General features: G+C 43.6%; 1 protein-coding gene across 3 annotated transcripts in view; it reads left to right on the forward strand.

Moving 5' to 3' along the window:
* The window catches only part of GANC (glucosidase alpha, neutral C), a 386,043-nt gene that overhangs the window by 160,499 nt on the left and 208,996 nt on the right, over positions 1-16,548 (forward strand). The window lies entirely within an intron of this gene.

Raw genomic sequence — 16,548 nt, forward strand, 5'->3', positions numbered from 1 at the left:
GCGAATAATTAAAAAAAAATATTTAAAAAGCCAAGGTATTGATCCAGCGCAACACCTAATTCATAAGCCAGGGACCATGAAAACATGTCACACATAAATCACTTACCAACCAACGGGGCCCATCACACATTACCCATAAATGATCCCTGAAGACGAGCGCTGGATTAGGGGGGTTTAATTTTGTCAGTTTTTGTATATGTACAGTTGTATACTTCACATTAATAACGCTTTATATTCCTAACTATTCTTAATTTTAACTGTCTTGTTCTGGTCGATGGACCATTAGTTGACGAGTTGATGGTGACTATGATTAACTAAACAGTTTAATACTTTTATTTAAATAACCACAAAGTCATTTATCCGGTTTAATAATTTGATCTTATTAAATTAAATGCTAATTTCAGATTATCAGTACACACACAAGACCACTTATAAGAGAACAATTTATCAAGCAATGTAATCAAAATGAATCATTTGCCTCAACATCAAAGCGTGCATAAGGGTAAGGGAAAGAAGGTACAGCAAAATTACTTTGTAAAATATATTGCAGAATTTAAGCATTTAAGGAGGGTGTTACCCACCAAAGAATCAGGAAACCACTTCCTTGGTCGAGGTTGTGGCAGGGGTCCCAGAGATAGGCTCGGAGGACAAAGTTAACAGGACAGGTGCAGTTTAAGTCTTGCAAATAAACTGGAAAACAAACAATAATCTCCCAATCAATCTACCTATGATCTAGTTCTCCTTGGATGCAGTCTCCTCCCCAGCACTCCCGCAACGTTCTCGTACCTAAGGTGCTCTCTGTCTTGGTGCTGGTCCGCTTGCCCTCGATCTCTGTCTCGATATCTCTCTCTCTCTCTCTCTCTCTCTCTCTCTCTCTCTCTCTCTCTCTCTCTCTCTCTCCTCTCGATGATCTGTCCACACACCCACAATTTGGGATATCAATTATACCCTAATTCCTAGCTCACTATCTTATAATGTTGCAGTGTCAGTAGAAACTCGGTCTGTGATTGGTTGACAGGGGTCATGTTAGAGTCTCCTCATCAGGTTCTCATCGCAAATCCATCCCATACCGGTTTTAACAAAGGAAGTATTAAGGATAAATACATTTATATACTACTAATATTAATTGTTATACATTATACAAACCTTTTTTCCTCCTCTATCCTTCTGCTATCATTCCAAATCCAAATAACTGACTAACCTATCCACCACCTAAAATGTACTTGCATGTTTCACTATACTAATTCAACACTAATCCTCTATGGGTCCCGAAGTAGCGTGCTAATTGCTGAAAAAGCGTTTCGACGCCTCGTCGGGGGTAGTAAGCGCTATATAAATGCAATTACAATACAATACAATACATCCGCTTCACATTCAAATTGCACGTATCAATGGCAGTTCCCACAATCGCTGGTACTTAATTGTATCAGGGTGTAATTTTACAAACTTCACTCCATCAATCCCCCCTTTGATGGTTTTACCTTCATAAAATACCTAAACATACGATTTGTCAAGATATATAGCTCCTTACATTTTACATATAATTGTTCTTTAAAATCTTCCAACTCAATCTCTTCTATCTCTCTTTTTCTTTCTTTGCATTCCTTACTCAACCTTCTTTCTTTTCTTTGCGTCTTTTCTTCATACAAATATTTGTCATTCTCATTGTTAATATTATAATTGCTACAGAAACTATTGGCACTATTATTTTTCCTACCAGGGAACTACCTATAGTAGATAACCAATTGCTTATAGCAGAAAAACTCTTACTTAATCTCTCCCAGTCACGGTCAACCTCCAGTTGGGCTACTTCCTTATGCAAATTTGTAATATTTTGAATATATCCTTCCAGTTTCTTACTTTTATCTGGAATATAAGTGCAACAATGTTGAACCGTCAGCATTCCACAGATTCCACCCTCTTTTGCCAATAATATATCAAGGGCAAGTCGATTTTGCAAAACCATAGATCTCATTGCAATCATTTCAGTATCAATCATCATGAATTCTCCAGCAGTAACTCTTAATAAACTATCAACCACTGTGGACAAAAGTTCGAATTTTATATGCATTTAGTGTAACCCCAACTCCAGGTATCAATGCTCCAAATATATCACCTAAATTTCTGAAAACCTTTCTCTTTTCACACGTGTTAATCCTTGCTTTACTTCATGGATTCCATTCGTTGTTTTATCTACATGGTAGACTTTTGGAAAGACAATCCCAAGATAACAAGTTCCATACCAGTGAACTGGTAATCGATAATAAGGTTTCCTCCCACAGACATAATATATGCCTGGAAAAACAGGGTCAGTTCCTCTCCTTAATCCCCAACCGCCAATACTTTTATAGATATCTTCACATTCACTGGAGCCAATGAAGTAATTGTTGTAGTTAGTCTTTTCCCTATGTAAGCATCATTTTCCCTTCTGAGGCCAATCTAGGGCCATTGCAGCATAAGTCTCACCTTTGTCATAATTGCCTTTTCTGAAAACCCAAGGTGGTAACTGTAATTTCTCTTCAACAGCTTTTCTCTGAAACTTAGCCCTTCTCTTTTACACCTCTAAAAAGATCTTCTCCTCTTTCTTTAGTTCACATGTTAAATTATTCTTATAAGCGTACTCTATATCTAAGGGTTTGGTTGTCAGAAAGAAATCTCCCATGACATGTGCAGGTGCTATCTTATTTAATTCAGATTCTACACGGACTTTAGAAAAGATTGCATTTACATTGGAATAATATTAATCCAGTTTACCTGTTTTATACAACAAACTCAATAGGACACTACAAGTCACACCATATGTCAAAGGAAGGTGATGGTAGGTCACACCTTCTGAGACCGATGATGGTAATTGCATACACACATAACAGTCACTCACATCCATGGTTTCCACATACTCGTAGAGTAATTTGGTGAAAACAATCAGAGAAAGATTATTAACTGATCTATTGTGATGAAAACTACTAGCATCTATCTGATCCAGGTGAGTAATATGAGTTTGCTTTTTGTCAGTATCTATTCTTGGGCTTGTTAAATTGTTAGGACGAGGTGTATCCTCTTGTATCAGATGTAAAGGTATGACCATTGTTAGTATCATCCAAAACACTATTAGTATACAAGTAAGACACAAACAGGTTTTATAACACCTACGCATAATACTACATCTGGGTCTTGTTACTTGTTTATCTGCCACAGCAAAATTAACCATATGTGAAGTTCTAAGGTAGTGTGATCTCACACTTCAAAGGCTTTCTTCTTTACCTCTTCTTTTATTTTAACAAATCAAAATTTTTTCCGGACATCTTCTAGATCTTCAGAAAATGTCTTTAATTTACAACGTGCAAAAACAACAATTGATGGACAGAATGCAGAACAATGTCATACATTCACCCCAGTACAGAGATCTGGGCCTAAATCCATTGTTTTTTTGCTCACCATGCCATTCCAGTTTGAACCCAGCCATATGCAAATCAGTCTTGACCCTGTGCCTCATGGGAACAGTCCAGCCCGAACTGCCAAGCCAGGTCCTCCCTGGACTGGAAACAAGCATCCTAGGACCGGTTTCGGGGTTTCACCCCTCTTCAGCCAGGATAGCTTGATTCCAGTGGCATGGAGAGCACGGGACTCACGTCTGAGCATACCCGTCCCACTCGGGGTGACAAATGCAAAAACAACAATTGATGAACAGAATGCAGAACAATGTCATACATTCACCCCAGTACAGAGATCTGGGCCTAAATCCATCGTTTTTTTGCTCACCATGCCATTCCAGTTTGAACCCAGCCATATGCAAATCAGTCTTGACCCTGTGCCTCATGGGAACAGTCCAGCCCGAACTGCCAAGCCAGGTCCTCCCTGGACTGGAAACAAGCATCCTAGGACCGGTTTCGGGGTTTCACCCCTCTTCAGCCAAGATAGCTTGATTCCAGTGGCATGGAGAGCACGGGACTCACGTCTGAGCATACCCGTCCCACTCGGGGTGACAAATGCAAAAACAACAATTGATGGACAGAATGCAGAACAATGTCATACATTCACCCCAGTACAGAGATCTGGGCCTAAATCCATCGTTTTTTTGCTCACCATGCCATTCCAGTTTGAACCCAGCCATATGCAAATCAGTCTTGACCCTGTGCCTCATGAGAACAGTCCAGCCCGAACTGCCAAGCCAGGTCCTCCCTGGACTGGAAACAAGCATCCTAGGACCGGTTTCGGGGTTTCACCCCTCTTCAGCCAGGATAGCTTGATTCCAGTGGCATGGAGAGCACGGGACTCACGTCTGAGCATACCCGTCCCACTCGGGGTGACAAATGCAAAAACAACAATTGATGGACAGAATGCAGAACAATGTCATACATTCACCCCAGTACAGAGATCTGGGCCTAAATCCATCGTTTTTTTGCTCACCATGCCATTCCAGTTTGAACCCAGCCATATGCAAATCAGTCTTGACCCTGTGCCTCATGGGAACAGTCCAGCCCGAACTGCCAAGCCAGGTCCTCCCTGGACTGGAAACAAGCATCCTAGGACCGGTTTCGGGGTTTCACCCCTCTTCAGCCAGGATAGCTTGATTCCAGTGGCATTGAGAGCACGGGACTCACGTCTGAGCATACCCATCCCACTCGGGGTGACAAATGCAAAAACAACAATTGATGGACAGAATGCAGAACAATGTCATACATTCACCCCAGTACAGAGATCTGGGCCTAAATCCATCGTTTTTTTGCTCACCATGCCATTCCAGTTTGAACCCAGCCATATGCAAATCAGTCTTGACCCTGTGCCTCATGGGAACAGTCCAGCCCGAACTGCCAAGCCAGGTCCTCCCTGGACTGGAAACAAGCATCCTAGGACCGTTTTCGGGGTTTCACCCCTCTTCAGCCAGGATAGCTTGATTCCAGTGGCATGGAGAGCCCGGGACTCACGTCTAAGCATACCCGTCCCACTCGGGGTGACAAATGCAAAAACAACAATTGATGGACAGAATGCAGAACAATGTCATACATTCACCCCAGTACAGAGATCTGGGCCTAAATCCATCGTTTTTTTGCTCACCATGCCATTCCAGTTTGAACCCAGCCATATGCAAATCAGTCTTGACCCTGTGCCTCATGGGAACAGTCCAGCCCCAACTGCCAAGCCAGGTCCTCCCTGGACTGGAAACAAGCATCCTAGGACCGGTTTCGGGATTTCACCCCTCTTCAGCCAGGATAGCTTGATTCCAGTGGCATGGAGAGCACGGGACTCACGTCTGAGCATACCCGTCCCACTCGGGGTAACAAATGCAAAAACAACAATTGATGGACAGAATGCAGAACAATGTCATACATTCACCCCAGTACAGAGATCTGGGCCTAAATCCATCGTTTTTTTGCTCACCATGCCATTCCAGTTTGAACCCAGCCATATGCAAATCAGTCTTGACCCTGTGCCTCATGGGAACAGTCCAGCCCGAACTGCCAAGCCAGGTCCTCCCTGGACTGGAAACAAGCATCCTAGGACCGGTTTCGGGGTTTCACCCCTCTTCAGCCAGGATAGCTTGATTCCAGTGGCATGGAGAGCACGGGACTCACGTCTGAGCATACCCGTCCCACTCGGGGTGACAAATGCAAAAACAACAATTGATGGACAGAATGCAGAACAATGTCATACATTCACCCCAGTACAGAGATCTGGGCCTAAATCCATCGTTTTTTTGCTCACCATGCCATTCCAGTTTGAACCCAGCCATATGCAAATCAGTCTTGACCCTGTGCCTCATGGGAACAGTCCAGCCCGAACTGCCAAGCCAGGTCCTCCCTGGACTGGAAACAAGCATCCTAGGACCGGTTTCGGGGTTTCAGCCCTCGTCAGCCGGGATAGGTTGGACTCACAAGTTTCAGAGTCTATTGCTCTAGCTTCACCAGTTTCTTGTACTTCGACTTCTGCTTCGAAGCTCGGATCTGAGATCTCTAGATGCTGCTCTACTGGTCTTTCAAGTGGACTTAGGACTCGCTGAGTATGACTGGCGTGGATCCAATATGGTAAACCAGCACACTTTACTGCTGTAGTTGTCACCAATATGACATGGTGTGGTCCTTCCCAGCAAGGCTCTAGGCAAGTTTTTCTTCTATGCCTTTTAACGTGAACCCACTCACCAGGGCTCAGGTCATGGGCTTGAGTCTGCTGTGTTGTGGTCGTGTCTGCTCCAATCTGATGAAACACAGAACGTACCACATCAGCTAATCCTTTGCAATAGTCAAGGATGAGATCATCAGATACATTTATGAATTTGTTGGCAGGTATAAATGCTTGTCTCATTGCTCTTCCCATCAAGATCTCATGAGGACTCAACCCTGTCTTTTTGTCGGGAACGCTTCTGAGACTCTTCAAAACTAGGGGTAAAGCATTCAGCCAATTCAGTGCTGTGGATTTCCACACTTTTCCTAATCTGTTCTTGATTGTACCATTTATCTGCTCTACTATGAATGCTCAATGCCTCACATATTAGTTTGATTGTTTCACTAGTGAAGTGTGTACCTCTATCTGTTTCCATAGTGACTGTAAAACATATGTAGCAATGTATTCCCTCAACAGGAGTTTTGCCACTGTTAAACTGTCATTCCTTCTTGTGGGATAGGCTTCCACCCATCGGGAAAACAAACATACAACGACTAACACATACTTGAGCTTGTTACATGGAGGCACCTCGATAAAATTGAGTTGTAGTCTGGTAAAAGGACTTCCTGCTCTCCCTATTGTTCCCATACTGACTATGGTTTTTCTTTCTGTGTTTTGCTGTTGACATGTCAGGCATCTTTGACAGAGACTCTCTGCAATGGTCCTAAACTTGGTACTAAACCATGTTTGTTTGAAGGATCTGACCATGGCGTCTGGGCCGATGTGTGTCGTTCCATGATACGTCCTTGCTATGTGAGAAAGCAAACTGTCTGGCATGACTGGTCTCCCATCAATGTATACCCATACATCATCATCTGCTCGTTTCCTACATCCTACTTTTTCCCATTCCTGTTTCTCTTCTTCACCTGCCTCTTCCTGCAATTGTCTCACTTTATCCCATGTTTCAATGGTGTTAGTAAACATAAGTTGACAAACCGTATTTTCTTTTGTTTTTCCCCGATTTATGGAAGTCTCATTCTTTCCACAATATTGTGCTAATTGGTGCAAATCTGTTGCCTTTAGTCACATAATCATCTCCTGACTTATGTGCGGCACATTTGACCACTGCAATTCATTTTGGCAATTGTAAGGTTTCAAGCAACTCTTTTACAAATTGACTATTCCTGATGGGGTACCCTGAAGAGGTCAGAAATCCCCTCTGCATCCATAGTTCTCCAAAGTCATGCACTACAAAGTTCACACACATTTACAGTTTGTTTGACAGAATGACTGAGAGTGACACCTTTGTATACAGTGAAGAACATATAAAAAACCTTCTGGACGCTCCTCCCCTTTTTGCATCAGCTTCACTGAGTTCTTCAGCAAAAAAACAGAATGAATCAGATAAACTCTTGAGACTTAAGAAGAAGCAAATACGAACAGATTTACATGGACACTTTTTGATTCAACATCTTAAAACAGGCACGATCCCAGGTGGATTACAAATTAGAAACATTCCGGTTATCTTCACAGAGGACCCACTTTACAACAACCACTTTACAACAAGCATTTACAATGCAATGAAATGGCATAGTCATTTACAATGCCAATAGCTTTAGCTCTCGCAAAGGCGAGACCTATTGCATTTATATATATATATATATACACACACACACACACACACTCTCTCTCTCTCTCTCTCTCTCTCTCTCTCTCTCTCTCTCTCTCTCTCTCTCTCTCTCTCTCTCTCTCTCTCTCTCACCTCTCTCTCTCTCTCTCTCTCTCTCTCTCTCTCTCTTTCACCGCTCTCAACTATGCAAGCTGCCACTGCATCCATCATGCTATACCTATGATGACGAACACCCACTACAGTCCAAGAAAGGGAAAAGAGCATATTTACACCATATTGTGGAGGATTTCCCATTACTACCCAGCTTTAAATCAATGTATCCTTTTGGGAATTAAAATATAGCATACAAATTTTAAAGAAAGGTTTGATTTCGAGTTGAGTCATGATGGAAAATCCTCTAATGTTCGGAGGAGGCACTAAAACTGGATGAGAATCTCCTGTAGAATACAATCCACTAAATCATTGATATGGTTGAGGACCTACCAAAGGTGAAGTCTCCTTCACATTTTGTGCTTTCGCAAATGCAGGGATTCCTTATTATTACACAACTCCCAACCAGGTACTAAGGTTTCTTTGGCAGTGATAACTCGGCAGCTAGACTCTCCATTGGCAGTGAATCCACCAAAAGGAAGACTTGCCCTGTTACTGTAGCCACCCATCATTGAATCAACTTGCATATAAATCTCACATTGACAAATACATCTGCTTAACCACACCAACCCAGGACAGTGAATACTACTGAACAAAATATGGATCTAATAATATTTAAGATTCAGAATTGTAAATCTGAAAAAAATTATCTTTACCATAAAACAAGGATTTAGTCTCCCATAGTGGAGAGGCCACTCCTAGTATTGTTTGAGCAACCTTTCTTTAAAGATTTGTAAGTGAAAATTACTGTAAGCTATGCACTACAAAATGAATCTTAGCTTTTTGGACACTAAAGTAAAAATCACTTCATGGTGAGCAAAGCTCATGCTGCTAGTGTGCATACAGAAGACATATAGGACCTTCTTGCCAGATATAACCCTGAATCTAACCCTAATCGTGAATCTAACACTAGACCTAAACCTAGCTCTGAACCTAACTGAAGGCTCTGGAGCCTATGTGCAGCACCCTGAACCAAACCCTAGCCCTGAACTTAAGTTTGGCAATAACTGTGAATCTAACCCTTGTCCTGAACCTAATCTTAAACCTTACCTAATACTTATCCTAATAGTAATCTGATGATGAGACAATATTATGGCTCTCGATGTCTTTGTCCTGACAATAGTTTGCCCACAATATTTTAAACTCCGTATTTAGGTGGTAAACCAGTATAAGCACATTTATTATTAACTTCATTTCTGTATTCACGTTATCCAGACAAATCTTCTAAGAACTTCATTAACAACATGCCTTATCTGCTAAAGTTAATCTCCCCATGCTGTGGGCATAACATTGCTGCGGTGTCTGCGAGAACTTAGGGGCCTATTATGATGTCCGGCGGATTGCTACCACCGGCCCCGCGGTGGCGATCCACCCACCATCCGTACCTGATTTACCCCCTGCCATATTAGCATGGCGGGGGGTGCCACGGCGGACGTAGAGACCGCCTGCCGCTTTTCCGCCAGCAGGAAATCGTTACGATTGCCTGCCGTGCAGATCTGGGGCACAATATGGTGGTGGTGCTGAGCATTTTTCAGGGCCTGAGGTAATTGCCTCGGGGTGTGGGGGGCTGCACTTGGAGGGTACCTATGGTACCTCCCTACATTGCCATACACAAGATGGCAGGCACCACAGAATGTGCCCGTCAGTGTGGCGGACGCATCCTAATTGGCCTCGCGGGCCCGCCGCATCTCTGGCGGTCGGTCCTGTTTTCCGCTATGGGGGCGGGCGGACAAAGTCCGCCCACCATCTTAATGGAGCCCTTAGTCCTTAGCACAATGCAATGCTATTCACTCACTCATCTAGCCATCAACTTAAAGTACGTATTCCATGGTCCATATAAATATGTAATCAAAGGCAAAGAAACACAGACTCTGAATTCCTGATAAAAGCATTAAAATGTAACAGTAGGCATTTATACCTCTAGGTTATTTGCAAAAAAGAATCAAGTCAGTTTATATTGGTAACGTGGTGTAGTGCAACATCATTCTTTAATTTCAGATAAGGATGAAACTACAATAGTCTGGGATTTGAAACTGACCCCCATTGCTTTTAGCAATGTTTATAAAACCACTAATAATTATCAGAAAGTAACAGTCTAAATTCAACAGCTTCACGTAAATAAAGTTTTACTGCAATAAATAGAAAAAAAGGTTAATTTGCATTAAAATATGTTTTAACACTGGGTTCTGCAGCTTTTCCTTTGAAATGTCTGTGCTTTCTGCTGCTAGCATGTATTCCTAGTGAGCAAAGTGTGTGTAAATGCAAAGTGTGTTTAAGGCTGCAGTACCGCCTCCTGCCTACAGGGGCAGAGCTGAGCAAAAATATAAACACACTTTATGAAACACAGGTCCCCACAAGGCACTTTTAAAAAAAGTTGTAAAAATTGACACAGATGTTCCTGAAGTCGTTTTTTGTCATTTAGAAGACATTGCCTTGTGGGGACCTGGGTTCAGGTCCCCACAGTGCAATCAAGTCCCCACAGCGTGAGTGTGTTATCACACCCAAGTCCCCACAAGGATAGATAGTTATACACACACACACACACACACACGCGCGTGCGCGCACACACACACACACACACACACACACACTCTCTCTCTCTCTCTCTCTCTCTCTCTCTCTCTCTCTCTCTCTCTCTCTCTCTCTCTCTCTCTCTCTCTTCCCCCCCCCCCCCCCTTTGGTGAATATGTAGTGTTGGAAGGGGTCCACAGGGGGCACAGCGGCGGGGAAACGAGTGGGACAGAGGGCAAAAGGGAAAAAAACGAGTGGCGCAGAAGGGCACAGAAAAACGAGAGGAACAGAGGGCAGAAAGGCACAAAAAACGAGGGAAACGAGTGGAACAGAGGACAGAAAGGCACAAAAACAGTGGAAAACGAGTGGCACAGAGGGCAGAAAGGCACAAAAACGAGTGGCACAGAGGGCAGAAGGGCGCAAAAGACGAGAGGAGCAGAAGGCAGAAAGGCACAAAAACGAGAGGAGCAGAGGGCAGAAAGGAACAAAAAAAGAGGGAAAACGAGTGGAACAGTGGACAGAAAGGCACAAACAAAGAGGGAAAAACGAGTGGCACAGAGGGCAGAAGGGCACAAAAACGAGAGGAGCAGAGGGCAGAAAGGAACAAAAAAAGAGGGAAAACGAGTGGAACAGAGGACAGAAAGGCACAAAAAAAGAAGGAAAAACGAGTGGCACAGAGGGCAGAAAGGCACAAAAACGAGTGGCACAGAGGGCAGAAGGGCACAAAAGAGCCACACACTGAGCCCCACACACACAATCCTTTGGTGAATATGTAGTGTTGGAAGGGGTCCACAGCGGCGGGGAAACGAGTGGGACAGAGGGCAAAAGGGGCACAAAAGGGGAAAAAAACGAGGGGCACAAAAAAAACGAGAGGAACAGAGGGCAGAAAGGCACAAAACACGAGGGAAGAACGAGTGGCGCAGAGGGCAGAAAGGAACAAAAAAAGAGGGGAAACGAGTGGAACAGAGGACAGAAAGGCACAAAAAAAGAGGGGAAAACGAGTGCCACAGAGGGCAGAAAGGCACAAAAACACGTGGCGCAGAAGGGCACCAAAGACGAGAGGAGCAGAGGGCAGAAAGGCACAAATAACCTGCCTCGGTGATAATCTAGCTGGGCATGCGGGGGATGGTGCTCTCGTTCTCCGGATGAAGCTGAAGCGGCAGTTTCAGGACTTGCAGCCGGACCCCTACTCTGCGGCCCTGTAGAAAACAGCGCGTGCAAGAGATGCCATGAGCGAAAGACTCGCCACGGTGTGCGCGCAGCCGAAGGGATGGAGAGTGGGAAAGGGGGGCGCGCCGACGGTCCCCGTCCCCGGGGACAGGCTGACAACACGGCGTGCGCGCAATAGTCACCCAGTCTGTGCGCGTGCACCCGCCCTGTCTCCCTAATGAACGCACTTGGAAGGCAAGGCATGACAGTCAGAGCTCTGGCAGCATGTACGGCAAAGGCAAGAGTCCCAGCAGCGGCGTGCCGTCCGACAGCCAGGCCCGCGAAAAGTGAGTGTAGAATGGGAGGGCGGCTCTCTGTGTGCTGACATTGTTAATACTGTGTCCAGGGAATGCGGCGAATGTGCGGCGCACCACGGCTAGGAGACCAGTAGCACACCTCCGCACCTTACTGCAACCCCGGCCGCGTACAGCCACTGTCCCAACATTTACCCTGCTGCTCCGCTTCAGCCTGCCCCTGCTTAAACATTTTTATCAGAACCTTGACCCTGTATCAGCCTTGTCACTACTCCATTACTGTTCGGACCAAGCTCCTGAGTCCTGTCAATGCGCCAGCTCTGAGTCTGACCCTGCTTGAGCCATGGCCATTTCATGACCCTGCTCCGCCTCCAGCCATAACCATTAGTCTGTGTTGTTGATTACCAGCGCCTACGACGCCACACTGCTTGCGCGTTCCATGGGGTTGGCAAGCTACCGGTGACGAGCCTGCGTCTGTCTGGCAGGGGAGAGCAATAACGTGTGTGAACATGTGACCTCTGAGCTCCTCGGGGCAGAGGGAGGGAGGGAGGAGAGGCAGAGATGGCGTCAGAGGGCACGTCTGCTGTTTACCAAGGCTGCCGCTCAGCCTGCTCCCTGGCACAGCGGAGAAACGTCGTAAAAAATGGGATTGCTGTCCAGAGGTTCTTGGTTGCGTGTTGGAAGTGGGTCTTCTGATCTTGGCAGACGCTTCGAGGCTTTTAGATGGTGGTTAAATAGGCTGGTTTTGCTAACAAACATACAGGTGAGGCGGCTGCATGTGTGCTGGCTGGCTGAGTCAGTGGAGTTACAGAAGGGTTGATGTCCGAGGGAGGCAAGTGTGCAGATGCACTTCGAAACTGTCAACATCATTGTGAGGCTAAACGCTTCTTCGGATCGTCATCTGCGGGTTCAGTAGTATAATTTAATTAATGAATCGGCGGAACGTATAGTCAAATACAACTTTTAAGTGCAACTCAGCATTTAACAAGCGCGCGCCTCGCGCTGAAAGTTAAAAAAAAAAATGCTGTTCATGTGAAGCGTGTTCACAGACAGCAATCACAACACTCTGCGCGTGCCACAGTGTCTCCCTTGAGAGGCATCTCGGCGACAATAGGTCTCGAGAGCGAGACCTAAAAAAGGATACAGTTTGATTGAGACTAAATGTAGCAGAGACCTGATGGTCCTTACAGTGGAAACTGCACAACGTATTTCCAAACAACAACTTGAGGAAATCGAAGCATTACAATCAGGAATAAAAACAAATCAGATCATTACTGACTCAAAAGCATTATTAGAGAAAGTCGAGAAAGAAATCTCAGAATTCAAGGACTACACTGTCAATCAAAAAAGCAATAAATTCGAAAAAGATCAAAGAAACTTCCCTTTAACAAAAGTATACCCCTATTTACAAGCTGACTTCTATACACGAAGAGAGTCCTGTCGGTACCTGCCCGAATATCAAGGAAGATCCTCAAAAAACTTTATTACTTTTTCAGAGACATCATCCTCATCAAGTGGCAGTGAAGGGGACACTAACGACAGATACAAAAACACTAATCAAAGAGGAAATTTCCAACAACCTCAACAACAAACTCCTTTTTTAGGGAGAGGCCAACAGCGATCACGGGGAAGAGTAAGATTCAACACTCAATCATGGTAGATGTCCACCCGGCGACAGAACTACAAGAACTAGGACTATCATTAGTGTATAACCTATCAAAGAGAGAGTTAAACAATGACGAACAAAGCATACTTGAAAAAGGTCTTTCCTTTGTTCCAGCAAAACATACAGACTTTGTTCGACTAAAAACAGAGACCATTGAATTCTGTTGTAAAATCAGGCTGAAAACGTTCTTTTCTAACAATCCATCAACGGAAACTGTTGAAAATACCGGATTAAAGAAAAAATCTTTATTTTGTCCACCTACCAATAAAATTCCAAAGGAAGTAGTGACCTTCGAAAAAACAATTCTCTCAGCACTTACAGAGATGGAACACAGAAAAAGATGGGTCAAATATAATACGACGAAATCGCAAATGGAAGCTTTATTCAACCTCCAAAATGACAATTCCATAATAATCAAGCAGGCAGACAAGGGTGGTTCAATAGTCATATTAGACAAATCTGACTATACAACTGAGGTCATGAGACAGCTGGGTGACACAGAATGTTATCGAAAAATCAACAAAGATCCAACTTTTGAACTACAAAACATCTTATTTCCGATACATGATAAAGGACTCCAGCAAGGTTTCCTTTCAAAAAACAGAACATGACTTTTTGCAAAACAAGAATCCAAGGACCCCTCTGTTTTATGTACTTCCCAAGATACATAAAAATGAGACATCACCACCAGGAAGACCTATTATTTCTGGCTACGAATCCTTGATGGAACCAATCTCCAAATTTGTTGATCATTTTTTAAAACCTTTCATCTTTGAAATACCATCCTTCTTATGTGACACAACAGACTTCATCAATAAATTGACACTAATAAATTTTGAAGAAGGCACACATTACTTAGTCACACTAGACGTGGTTTCTTTATATACACAAATACCGCAAGAAGAAGGACTTTCAGTGATTGGCTCATATTTGGAAAGTACACTCAGCCCTAAAGTACCCACAGAGTTCATCATGGAACTAGCGAGCTTCGCGTTAAAGAAATATTATTTTAACTTTAATGGTGAGTTTTATTACCAAGTCAAAGGAGTCGCAATGGGTTGCCCCTTTGCACCAGAGCTAGCAGTACTTTGTATTGCTAAATTTGAAGAGAAATTTATCTATAACGACAACCCTTTTTTCCAATTTATTGGGAAATGGACCCGTTATATTGATGACGTGTTCATGACAGCACAGAAGAGAATCTCAAATCATTTCATTGCTGGCTCAATAATCGCACGGAAGATATAAAATTTAGTCTGAACCATTCCAAAACAAAGATTCCATTCTTAGATGTGGAGACTTTATTCAAGCCAACTGACCGAAATAAGACGCTACACTTTACAAGTAATCATCCGAGAAATTTAAGAGAAAATTTGCCATACGGACAGTTTTTACGTGTAAGACGTAATTGCTACTTTAAGGATGAATATATGTTCCACGCTACTAGATTACTTGATAATCTGAAAAAAAGAGGTTATCCGAAGAAACTTTTGCAAAAAGCAATGAAAAGAGCATGGTGGACTCCAAGAGAAGAGTTGCTCAAAAAGACAGAAAAACCACCACTAGAAAGGATTGTCTGTGTCTCCACATTCTGTCCCAATTCAAATATTTTGAAAAAAGTCATCATTCAAAATTGGCATCTGATAAAAAATCTGGACCTTTCATTTAAGCAAAATCCACTCTTTGCTTTTAAAAAAGATCGCAACATAGCGAATCAAATTGTACGAGCAGCAATGCCGAAAGAGAAACAAACTTCCCTACGGGATTATGTAGGACTTCCACCAGTGCGAGGCCATCATAAATGTGGAACCTGTATTTGTTGCGAATCCACAGAGGAGGGTTCATTATTCGAATACAACTCCATTTTTTGGAAACATTAATCTTTTACTAATTGTAAAAGTAAGTTTGTGATCTACGGGATACGTTGCCCCTGCAACCTACTATATATTAGGCCTGGGCGAAGCACTACGCTACGCTCGCGTAGTTTGCGAAGTTCGCGCTACTTCGCGCTACGCGAACTGCACGTAGCACAGTGCGAACACGCGTAGCGTAGTGTTGCGTAGTGCTGCGGTCATTTTTTGCTTGCTCGCGGTCCTCAACGTCAAGTTGGCGACCGCGAGCAAGCAAAATGACATCCTGGCGAGACTTTTTCCTTGTTCGCGATCGCGAGCATGGAAAATAAACCTCCCGGCGAGATTCCCAATGCGAGAAGGTCAGGTTTCTCATTGCGAGGGGTCGCGTATGCTCGCGACCGCTCGCGATGAGAAACTACCAGTTCGCGTTGAGAAAGCTGCAGCTCGAGTAAAAATCTACTCGAGCAGCAGAAAACTACATCTCGCACTGTGCAAGATGCCATTTTCAATGATTGCACAGTGCCGGTTGCTTGTCCGCACTGTGCAATCATTGAAAACAACATCTTGCACAGTGCGAACATGTTACTTCGCAGTTCGCGAAGTGCTACGCGTAGCTCGCGTAGTGCGAACTTCACTTTGCGTAGCTTCGCGAAGTGCTACTTCGCGAACTACGCCCACCCTTACTATATATAGGGAAAACAAGTCAAGAAATTCGAACAAGAGTGTCTCAACACAAATCGCGAATCAATAAAAATGTTGAAACAGCCCCACTAGTAAACCATTGGAAAGCTAATAATCATCAAATTAAAGATCTGAAATGGACAGTGATTTCTAAAGTGGAACGAGATGAAAGAGGCGGCGATTTGGAACTTAAATTATCCAGAAGAGAAGCTATGTTAATCTTGAAGTTTAACACAGCCATTAATGGACTCAATGAGCTCTCTGAGCTTTACAGACTGAGCTAATATTCCGTCTGCCGACATTATATCAAAGTTATTTCATCGCTCTTGTCAGAATTGTTCACGAGTACTAATAAAGTTTCATCCGCTTTAAACCACACGCTAATTGGGATTTATTAAAGGAGATTTTGAAGATCTCTCCATTGAAAGTCCGCCTGCTATAGTGAATACTAACATCCCACTGTCCGTGTTAAAAACGCGACTTTGTACCAGTATT

This window comes from Triturus cristatus, chromosome 9, assembly GCF_964204655.1.
Source record: "Triturus cristatus chromosome 9, aTriCri1.1, whole genome shotgun sequence".
NCBI lineage: Eukaryota > Metazoa > Chordata > Amphibia > Caudata > Salamandridae > Triturus > Triturus cristatus.